The following is a 10,583-nucleotide window of genomic DNA, read 5'->3' as shown; positions in this document are numbered from 1 at the left end:
GGAGATGAAGTGTTGATGGGGAAATGAAAGGAGACTGCAGAGATGGGGACTGGGGAGCAATCCAGGTCAGGAGGCATGTGGAAGGAGGAAAAATGGAAAAATGAGGGGGAATGAGGCTGGAAGAGCAATTTCATTACGGTGCATCGGAATTGGAGAGAGGAGATAGTGGAGTTTTGTGTGCACCTCAAACTAAAAAAGGGGGGCAAGTGTGGCAGCAATTGAAAGATGAGATTGGAAGCGGTGAGGTGCTTGTTTGTCTGGGGTGGGGGGTTGGTTGTCTTGGACGTATATATTAGAGTGAGGTATGAGAAAAAATTAAGGTGAGGCCAGGGAGAGGAAGATTGCCTGTTTTGGGTTTCTTCAGTGAGATTTTGCAATGTAATCATAGGGAGAGTAAGTGGAGGTGGGCGTTTGTGGGTGCTGGGGGGGAGGCACATGAGGGGGGAGGAGTGTGCGCTCAGGGACGGTGGCAGGCGGACAGGGGGGGGTGGAAGGGACGGGAGGCTGCAGACGAGAGTAATGACAGCTGCTTGGAGGTAGAAGAGATGTGATTACACGGGCAGGAAGGGATTCAGGTGACAAGAGAAATCGCCCGGGAAGCTTGGGAATGAAAGATGCAGAGGAAGGAGGGGGGAGGGGGGAGGGGGAGGAAGGAATGTGCACGTGTCATCCGTCCTGAATCGTTTAAAGCATTTTTTTCAAATATACATTTTTTTCAAATATATGTTTTTTTCCTCTATTCACAACAGCTCCCGTTCCCCCCCGGTCAAGGCTAAAACGGCAAATCGCATGCATGTTAATTACCCGTAGATTATTCCTCCAGCCTCCTCTGTGTGCACAAAACGAACACATCTCTCTGGCGCGTGTTGGAGGCGGAGGCAAACAGCTACAGCACCCCCAGCAACAAAAGCCTATTACAAGTCCTCACCAGCAGCTTATCCCTCAGCAGCATTGCAGGCGAGATTGTGGCCGGGCGAACATGAGTGGCATCTCCGCGCTGCAAAAATGAGAGATGCTAACACCCGCGACCGTAACCCACTTCTTGCCTGGCGCACAATAGGGAGCCTTGGAGGAGATGACGCCGGAGCAGTTAGAGAAACCTCCGGCATCCTCTCATGGAGGCATTAGCGCCCTTCTGAGAACATTTGTGTGACATTACAGCAGCCGTAGACGTGATGGACGGCGCCCAGTTAGGCCGCGTTTCCAGCAGGGGTGATTGGAGATTATATATTTTTATTGCCCGCACAAAATGAAAGGGAGATGGATGCCTTTTGAGATTTTTATCTGTACATGAAAGAGGAAGCTGCTGAGACAACCCAGTCTCATCAGGAAACGTTCAGTGGGAACGTTGGTCCACTTGGACAAACGTTTCCATCTCACAATCTGGCCTATCAGATTGTGAGATGGAAACGTTTGGTCCGCCCATTGTTTTGCATTGACGTGTTTTCACGTCACGTGACTCCCGAGTTCCCGTCTACGGAAAGGAAAACATGGCAGACAGTCCTTGTTTTTTCAGATAAAAATATGATTTTGTAACTTAGTCTGGGCATAAAAATACATTCTGACACCATTTCTAGCGAGAAATGTGGTCTTTGCTTCCACAGTCTTCAGCCAGTTCGTGCTTATGATATATATTTTAATAGTTATCACGAATGTTTTTTTCGTTGCTATGATGGTTGCTATGGACGCTGCCATGCCGAGAACCACGTCGTAGCGTGCTGTTTAAATCACAATCATCATTTAAATAATATTAATATTTGAGGCTAGATTACACCTCTAATGCGAAGGATCTTGCGAGTCTGTTCAGAGGCGGACACGAGTGTGACACCGGACCGAGTCCGCCACCGGACCGAGTCCGCCACCGGAAATAACGTGTGGCTGTCAACATCCGCTCCCTTTAACTAGAAGCTGCGTCATACACACGGAGCATTTGGGAGACCACGATGTCGTCTTCCTTCTGTCAGGTAAGTAGTTTATTGTTTTTAAAGATCGTTACGATCTAGGTTCACAGTCCGAGTGCTGAGACAGCGGATGCGGAGTCCGTCGATACCCACAATGGATGCTTTTCTTCAGCTAATATGCCATTGTTAGCCACATGCTTCAGCCCACGGTAGCATGTGATTACCTGGGAGGTGAAAACATGGTTATTCAAACCAGTTCAAGATGCTTAGCTCATCATTGAGGGACGCTACAATATAAATATAAACATGAATTTGATTTATGAATGCTTTAGATTAATAAGGAGCGTATTTCTCTACCAATACTTCACAATAACAGATCAATTTGGTTTAATGTATAGAATGTAATATGACAATAATGTTTTCATGTTATGGAGTTGCGATTCATTTTATAAAACAATTCCTATGTTCTGTTTTTTAATCAAGGAGGATCCAAGTGAAGCTACAGGAGTATGATGAAGAGCAAGAAGGGCAGCCTGGAGAGAAAGAGGAGCCGGGTTGAGCCCACTACTCTCATCCACGTACCACGAGGAAGATGAGGGAGAGAAATGATCCTACCATTAAAGAGGTACTTTTAAGTTACATACCAGAAACACCATTTTATATAATGTGCCAAATATACATTTTTATTAAATCCCCAAAGTACGCTGGCTGAAATACAAGTTAATATCACACTGAAAGAGTTTTGATCAATCATGCTTCCCTGCTGTGGTTGTTCAACTGGGAAAACAACTTTTTCCACAGGAAGGCAAGTAAATTTAAGGAATGCTTGTGCAAAGTTTTCCTCTGTTATGTATAATGATGACCCCCATCAGACATTATGTTAGCAATATTTACACCTTTTCATTTATACTGTTTATTTCTGTCTACATGTGTGAATTTGCCTTCATTAGTTTCAGAAAAGAGCGATCATGTATCGGTCAGTGGGCGGCAGCCCAAGACTCCGCAAACTAGTCTTTAAGCAAAGTAGACGAAGGCATTGAGGTTGCGGCCTGCCATCATTATTATTTTGCTTAAGGGACTGAATATGTTTCATGCAGAAATATTAGCATTTCCCTTATATCTACCAAAACTGCTTGTTTCACAGACTGCAGTTTTGTTTTGATCCGATGTGGTGTGCAAATACCAACTGTATCTGCAATGGGTTGTTGGGCATTAATATTTGTAACTCTAATTTTGTTTTGACAGACTGTGCAAAGAATGTTGAGAACATCACCACTCTACAGGAATACACAGTCCAGTAATGTGTGTCAGAAGTTCAGTAGTGAACGACAGGTACTGTGGAAAAATGTGTGTCATTGTTGTACAATGTCCTTTGACTCTGTTTACACAAGGTCAACACAAAAAGGTTTGATTGTAAACTGATATTGGTATTAATTCATGTTATACTCCTCTTCACAAGAAACAAACAATTTACAAAAAAAACCACTAGAATTACCGCACTGCGTTGTATGACTCCGCTAACCAGTGCAGTGTCCGTCTACATATTTCTACATATTTTCTCTCATATAAATGTCACTGTAACCTCTTGACAACTGAAACCATAACATGAGGTCAGTGTGGCCTTGACCTTTTGACTTTAAGACAAATACACAGTTAGACAACCCGAAAACATGCAGTAATGCCTCCGGCGACTCGCTATTACAGAGGCATTAAAATGTTAAGTGTAGTAGACTGGATTTTATTGGTGTTACATTGGACATCTTGTATTGGTACACAAAAAATATATTTGGTTTCACATTTTAGATGGCATAAGCAGAGACATCAACTCAGGAAATGGATTTCTGCAGAAAATTAAGCCTTGTATGTGTGTATATATACATACAAACGCACTTTTAAAACGTTTTGTTTTTTATCATATATTCTCAGGTAGTACTGACGCATTTACGGAGATGGGACATGAGGGCCTTGTCTGCGTGCCCAAGAGAAGATTCCACAGAGTTCAAGCTGAGCAGGCTGCAGCAGGTTTGGAGGAATCCTCCTCTGAAGAGGAAACATGGCGAGGTTCTTCTCCACTGATGAAGACATGTGAGTGCTGTGATTAGGTCAAATCTGCTAAAATGCTACTGTGGCTCCTGGGCCCTGCTATTAGCTTGGTGTATGGTAGCTGTTAGCTTTAGCATATTTATTTTTTAGGGGCCTGTCTGACGTTTATGTTTTAAAAAAAAAATCAGAGGGAACCATCTTCATAATTTAACACTATGGTTTCTTTGTGTCCTTCAGATCTTCTCAAGAGAAGCTGCCTCAGCTCCACGGTCCCTCCTGCAGCCTCCACTCCTGATGCTAACCCCCGGTCTCCATCACACCATCCGGGCAGACCTGGAGTCACAGAACTTTGTCCAGAGCTGCCGTCTGAGAATTGTTGATCATATAATTTTCAGCAGATGCCTTAATGTAATGTTTGTGCACAATAAATGACATTGATCATAACATATTGGTATTTCCTTGCAGTCATACACCATGATATTGGCAGATAAGATGTTGATTACATTAAAGCAGTGAATGCTCTGCTTTAAGCAACATAAACACACAATGATCCAATGGATTTGAAGTAGAATGGGCACGTTACATTCTGTAGAGAGTAACTCAGTAACGGAAGTCAGAAAATAACTTTATCTGAGGTTCAGTCAGTAATAGTAACAGCAAAGCACACAGGTCTTGTTGTCTAAGTGGCAACCATATCATATTGTTTAAGATGTGTAACATCAAGCTTGTGTATCAGGGCTAAATACATCCAGTCATAAGTAAGTTCACCCTCTTGTTAACACTAAAAGTAGGTGACCCAGATGTTTCACAATGCAATCTGATAAGGTCTTATGAGAAACATTCTTAACATTAAAGAAATGAACACAGAGGATAGCAATAGATGTTTCACTTTAAATCAGTAGCTGGTAATCGGCAGACTGACTTATTCAAACACATTAATACTACAATGAATGAGGCAGGTGCTTCCTATCAGAAATCAACTATATCGTCACATTAGGTTTCTCTTGAGCTCATGGAAATGACCTTCACCTTCCACTTACTGTCACCTGAACCATACTGTTGTTTCTGTATCTACAATGACTTAGGAAAACATATACTAGAGGGCAATGTATAAACAATAATACATCTTATTTATATAGAGCTTTTCAAGAAGTGCAAGTACTTCACTGAGGGACAATATATATATCTTAAATCCATGAGATGGGACAGCCTCTCACTTGGATGTAAACCAATTTTAGAACACATTTGCTTATACTGGAGATCTTTTAAATTAATGTCCCAGAAATAATTTCTGATAGCAAACCCCTGCCTCATTCATTGTAGTATTAATGTGTTTGAATTAAACCAAATTGATCTGTTATTGTGAAGTATTGGTAGAGAAATACGCTCCTTATTAATCTAAAGCATTCATAAATCAAATTCATGTTTATATTTATATTGTAGCGTCCCTCAATGATGAGCTAAGCATCTTGAACTGGTTTGAATAACCATGTTTTCACCTCCCAGGTAATCACATGCTACCGTGGGCTGAAGCATGTGGCTAACAATGGCATATTAGCTGAAGAAAAGCATCCATTGTGGGTATCGACGGACTCCGCATCCGCTGTCTCAGCACTCGGACTGTGAACCTAGATCGTAACGATCTTTAAAAACAATAAACTACTTACCTGACAGAAGGAAGACGACATCGTGGTCTCCCAAATGCTCCGTGTGTATGACGCAGCTTCTAGTTAAAGGGAGCGGATGTTGACAGCCACACGTTATTTCCGGTGGCGGACTCGGTCCGGTGGCGGACTCGGTCCGGTGTCACACTCGTGTCCGCCTCTGAACAGACTCGCAAGATCCTTCGCATTAGAGGTGTAATCTAGCCTCAAATATTAATATTATTTAACATGAATAACATTCACGAGCACTGAACGACACCACGCAGGGACGGTGATTTAAACAGCACGCTACGACGTGGTTCTCGGCATGGCAGCGTCCATAGCAACCATCATAGCAACGAAAAAAACATTCGTGATAACTATTAAAATATATATCATAAGCACGAACTGGCTGAAGACTGTGGAAGCAAAGACCACATTTCTCGCTAGAAATGGTGTCAGAATGTATTTTTATGCCCAGACTAAGTTACAAAATCATATTTTTATCTGAAAAAACAAGGACTGTCCGCCATGTTTTCCTTTCCGTAGACGGGAACTCGGGAGTCACGTGACGTGAAAACACGTCAATGCAAAACAATGGGCGGACCAAACGTTTCCATCTCACAATCTGGCCTATCAGATTGTGAGATGGAAACGTTGGTCCAAGTGGACCAACGTTCCCACTGAACGTTTCCTGATGAGACTGGGTTGGCTGAGAGCTTATCACTGTCAGAGCTCAACAGCTTCTCTATTTCTGTCTGTGTCCAGCCCTTCCTTCTGTGTCCGTCTGAAAAAGGCTCCAATCGAGCCTCTGTTATGTCCAAATGCAAAGTCACATCACTGCTGAAAACAGGATGCAAATAACAACGACAATTCTAATGTACTGTATGCTGTCAAGTGTGAACACAGATCTGCGGATTATGGGACTGTGCACACAAAGCATGTTCTCATATCCACAAATATAAACACCACACTCTTTACCTTGTATGGGGATGTGTGTATCATGCACCAGTTGGATCACAGCTCTATCACGTTTGTACCTTCAATGAGAAGTGTGATAGAAAACTGTCCTTCTGCAGCCCAATCACCAATATTTTTTAGATAAATGATAGTCAAGCTTTTTTTTACATACCCATGTATATTGACATAAGGTCTGAGGTTGGAAACACTTTACACTGCCCCTTGATAAATTCTCCATAAACTGATAAATTCAGAGCAAAAAATTGGACAAGAATTCATTAAAACAAAACACCCTTAATGAAACTGGAATCAGGAGACATTGTAGATTTTGCTTATGACCTTTTGGCCTTAAACTTGCACAAAAACATTTGGCACAGATCAAGGTTTTTTAATTTTTTTATTGTGGAAACAGTATGAGCCAAATGTCCCATGGTGACGTCGCCAACAGTCATTTTGATGCCATGACATTGGCTTTTAGTTCGCAACCACCTTGGTTCTTTGGAACCAGAAGTAACAATGGTTAGATGAGAGGGTGGATCAAGGAAGGGATGAATTTAATTAAGACCTACAACCAATTTGACAACTAAGGCCCAATCCCATTTCACCCCTTGGCCCTTACCCCTACCTCTACCCCTTTTTTTCTAGGGTTATTTTGCCCCTTGAAACCGAGTCACAAAGGGTAAAAAAACAATGATTTTACAGCTGTCAGGAGAGAATATCTGCTTCAGTCGAGGACTCCTGTGTGAACAAGTCTTCGATGAACCAACTCCTAAAACAAATGTTCTTCTCTGCGATGTGTATTCTAGGAGCACAGGGGTGCACAGGGGTTACTGCCCACCCTAACACTTGAATGCCAGCCTTTAGCCAGTTTGGTGTCCGAGCCTCCTTCACATGATCTCTTCAACCAGCTAAATTGGTTTCTCCCAGTTCCACACTGCGCTAATTTCACACAAATTCAGAAAGGCTTCGTTTTTTGTTGGATCTAATTTAAACACTGTTCGACGCCGGTTTGAAATCCAAAGAAAAAAAATCCTTGAAACATATCCAGTGAGAGGCCATCGGAGGGAATGATCTGTGCCATCATCTCCTCCAGCTTGTGTCACTGTGCGTCTGAAGTCCACCATGAGAAACATCTGAGCTTGGATACAAAAACACCAGAGTGACTCATTAGGTGGTCAAGGGACAAACGGCTGCCGACACGTTGGACCTTCATCCAGACGGCTGTGAGAGAGAGAGAGAGAGAGAGAGAGAGAGAGAGAGAGAGAGAGAGAGAGAGAGAGAGAGAGAGAGAGAGAGAGAGAGAGAGAGAGAGAGAGAAAAAGAGAGAGAGAGAGAGAGAGAGAGAGAGAGAGAAAAAGAGAGAGAGAGAGAGAGAGATGATGCGTGTCATGTGTACGTGTGCTCACCTACAGCAGTAGTACATCGACGTTGCTGCTTCCATGTATGTTTTGGGGATGTTTGGTTTGGCCCCTATGTGTGTCAGGAAGCAGATGCGTCTCCATGTGTCTGTGTGTGTGTGCGTGTGTGTGTGCTCTGCTGAATAACTAACAGAAGCTTTGGCTTTCATGTGGGGTTTTCGCTCCACGCTTGTCTTAGGGGGGCTGGAGGGGATATAGCTGTGCACTCACCATGACAAACATCAATTATTAAGAATCTGCCCAGAATGCTGATTTACCAAACACAAGTTTATGTGTGCGTGTGCGCTCGCTTTTTTTGTTTCTAAGTTGTTTTGTGGAGATTTGACTGCGCCCGGCTGGATTGATTCACTCCCATCACTTACGGCTTCATTTTACTGCTCGCCCGTCGAACTGTCAATTTGTCAGCTGCCAGGAAACGCTTTTATTTCTAATCACAGCAGCGCTGAGACTAACTCCAGGGAGCCAGCAGCCATAATCAATTCTTTGTTATTAATAATTAATTCAGCCCGGGTGATAAAATATTCCCTATCAAGTGCAGATGTTAAATGTAGATTTCTGAGAGAATCCAGGAAATTGAGCCACACATTTCTGTTTATGCCACACATCATCTGTCAGGGGTGTCAGAGTGAAGGGGTCATGTTGACGAGGCAGACAACACGCGCTGAGACAGGTGGACTCGGCATGTGCTTCCTGGGATACTGATCATTAACATGTGAAGAATGACAACAAGCACGCACCGACATGGTCAGGAGAGTAAAAGAAGAAATGAGACTGAGGGTAAAGGGAAAAAAAAGGTTGGAGAGCGTAATGACAGCGTTACAGACAGCAGACACGGGGTCTTTATTTAGCTTTTACACGTTGCACACTAATTGCAACATTCCTGCGTTCCTGCCGACACCCATCGCCATCGAAACCGAGAACAGAGACAAAGCAAAACTGTGGATCCATATTCATATTCATGCCTCACAGAATGACACCCAGAGAGGGACAAAAGACCCTCATTCTCTTTCTTTGTTAATGGTGGAAGAATTCTCCAGGAATAACAGAAAGAAGATGGAAGGGAAGGGAGGAGGACTGAGAAATAAAAAATCACCTTGATCAGCTCAGTGTACTCATCGTGTTCGCTTCCTGGGTCGGCCTCAAGGTTAAGATGGCTCGTTATTTTTTATGGTACTCATTAAAGACGCGGAGAGCTTGTGGGGAGCTATTTGAATACATATATATATATATATAATTATATATTTTTTTTCTCTTTGGCACAAAAAGGTGTTCAACAGGGCTCCCATCTGATCCTCTATGTCTCAAGAGTCCACACACACACACATACATACACACACACAAGGTGACTTTCACTCACAACCCTGAAATTCATTTGTTTTTTCAACTGAAGAGGGAGATGGTTAGGCTATATTTCCTTCGAGGATCATTCTCTGTGTGGGTGTGTGTGTGTGAGAGATAGATAGAGAGAGAGAGAGAGACTGACAGAGAGAGCCTGTATGTTTTAAATACAGCCTTATTACTTTTCAATGACACTCCAACCCCTTGTTTCATTATTATTTTTCATATTAATGTTCAACCTGGGACGGCACAGTGAATGACATTGAAATACAACCTCCCAAATGAATGTTTTGTTTACCTTTCATGTTGAAGTGCACAATGTGCCAGCTTCTGTTACTGCACGCAGAGAGATAGAGGGGAGGGCGAGCGTTCTCAATTTATTTTTTGTCTTTCTGTGTTGTGCGTTATTCATTATCTCGGAGCAGTTCTTATTCAAGGGTATTATTCAGAAGAGGGAGACTTGTCTGGGTACTGTGCTAAATTAGACTGGTGAGCAACCGCAGACAATCACTCCAGCCCGTCATTAACTTGTTATAAAGCAGCATCTGACTTGGGTCCTGCTTTGAGTGTCAGTTCATTAAGAGACTTCGCATTCATTATTAATTTAGAAGGAATTGTCATGGCTCAGGGGGGTTGAGATGCCCGCGTTCATATGCACCATTGTAAATTAGAATCAGATTTTTTTTTTATTGTGAGAAGACAGTCAGAAAATGAGGGGGAGTAAGGAAAAAAATAATGGATTTGAGGGAAAAGTTTGAGACACATTTAAAACTTTCACATTTAAAATGGCCATGCAGTATTAAAACAGTGATTGTGCCTTGAGTGATTCACTAGACTGCTGTTATTTTTTTCATGTATTGCATTTCAGTAATTTTAAAGTAAAAAAATCAATTTAGTTCCCTACTTCTCAAAAATTATAAATGGAGCGACGCCTGCGAGTTAGTTCAGGCAGCCAACTCGAGCTGCGCTGCTCCAATCATGTGACACACATCATGTGACATACATCACTCTCCGCATCCATCGATAATGCACACCCACCTTATCAGGTGGTCTATTTAAGCAGAAAGACATTTCCCATCATCCCTATTGCTACCAGTTGCTTCAGCCCCTCCACCACCCCAGCATCCACCTGTAAACTCCGACGGGGGGGTTACAAGTATTTGCTCATCACTCCCATCATTCCTGTGTAATCTTATGTGGGAGGGATTAAGTTGGAGCTTAGACGCCAAACGCTAAACCTGTTCTACTGCTGCAATAAACGTTTGAACGGGAGTTGTTTG

At 42.7% G+C, this 10,583-nt stretch overlaps 1 long non-coding RNA gene across 1 annotated transcript; it reads left to right on the top strand.

Moving 5' to 3' along the window:
* Window positions 1–1,886: 1,886 nt before the first annotated feature.
* LOC133026167 (uncharacterized) lies at window positions 1,887–4,388 on the top strand. The gene is made up of 5 exons (XR_009683178.1): window positions 1,887–1,964; window positions 2,385–2,526; window positions 3,147–3,233; window positions 3,828–3,986; window positions 4,182–4,388. It is a non-coding gene; the product is annotated as an uncharacterized LOC133026167 (long non-coding RNA).
* Window positions 4,389–10,583: the final 6,195 nt, after the last annotated feature.

The sequence above is a fragment of the Limanda limanda genome, chromosome 19 (assembly GCF_963576545.1).
Source record: "Limanda limanda chromosome 19, fLimLim1.1, whole genome shotgun sequence".
NCBI lineage: Eukaryota > Metazoa > Chordata > Actinopteri > Pleuronectiformes > Pleuronectidae > Limanda > Limanda limanda.
This window is presented reverse-complemented; position numbering and strand designations above follow the sequence as displayed.